At 38.7% G+C, this 651-nt stretch overlaps 1 non-coding gene across 1 annotated transcript; it reads right to left on the bottom strand.

The window, feature by feature from the left end:
• Positions 1-362: 362 nt before the first annotated feature.
• Positions 363-434, bottom strand: Trnae-cuc (transfer RNA glutamic acid (anticodon CUC)). Its single transcript has one exon. It is a non-coding gene; the product is annotated as a tRNA-Glu (tRNA).
• Between the last annotated feature and the right edge of the window lie 217 nt (positions 435-651).

The following is a 651-nucleotide window of genomic DNA, read 5'->3' as shown; positions in this document are numbered from 1 at the left end:
AATAGCCACATAACATCCACCAAATAGCCACATAACATCCACCAAATAGCCACATAACATCCACCAAATAGCCACATAACATTCACCAAATAGCCACATAACATCCACCAAATAGCCACATAACATCCACCAAATAGTCACATAACATCCACCAAATAGCCACATAACATCCACCAAATAGCCACATAACATCCACCAAATAGCCACATAACATCCACCAAATAGCCTCATAACATTAAACAATTATCGTCCGCCATTTTCAGAGGCGTGGTGGCGGAGTTGTAAAGCTCTTGACTTCCAGACAACTAGCTCAAAGGTATTTCATTTTAGATGTTTATGAAAATTAAAAAAAAAAAAAAAGGCTCCCCGGCGGGGAATCGAATCCCGGTCTCCCGCGTGAGAGGCGGGGATACTTACCACTATACTACCGAGGACACATTGAAATTGTAAAGTTATTTTGAGTCAACAAATCATTTCAACATCATTGTACTTGTAAAGCCAATACATTGTGTACAAACCGGTATAAACTGTACATAACATATATATATATATACACTTTCTTCTCACTCTTTCCTTGTCATCTCTCTCACTCTCTTGTGACTTTCTTTCACTCCATCTTTCACTCTCTTTCCCTCTCTCTTGTTTTCTTTT

Source organism: Biomphalaria glabrata, chromosome 6, assembly GCF_947242115.1.
Source record: "Biomphalaria glabrata chromosome 6, xgBioGlab47.1, whole genome shotgun sequence".
Taxonomy (NCBI): Eukaryota; Metazoa; Mollusca; class Gastropoda; family Planorbidae; genus Biomphalaria; species Biomphalaria glabrata.
Note: the sequence above shows the minus strand (reverse complement) of the source record. Positions and strands in the feature narration are given on the sequence as shown.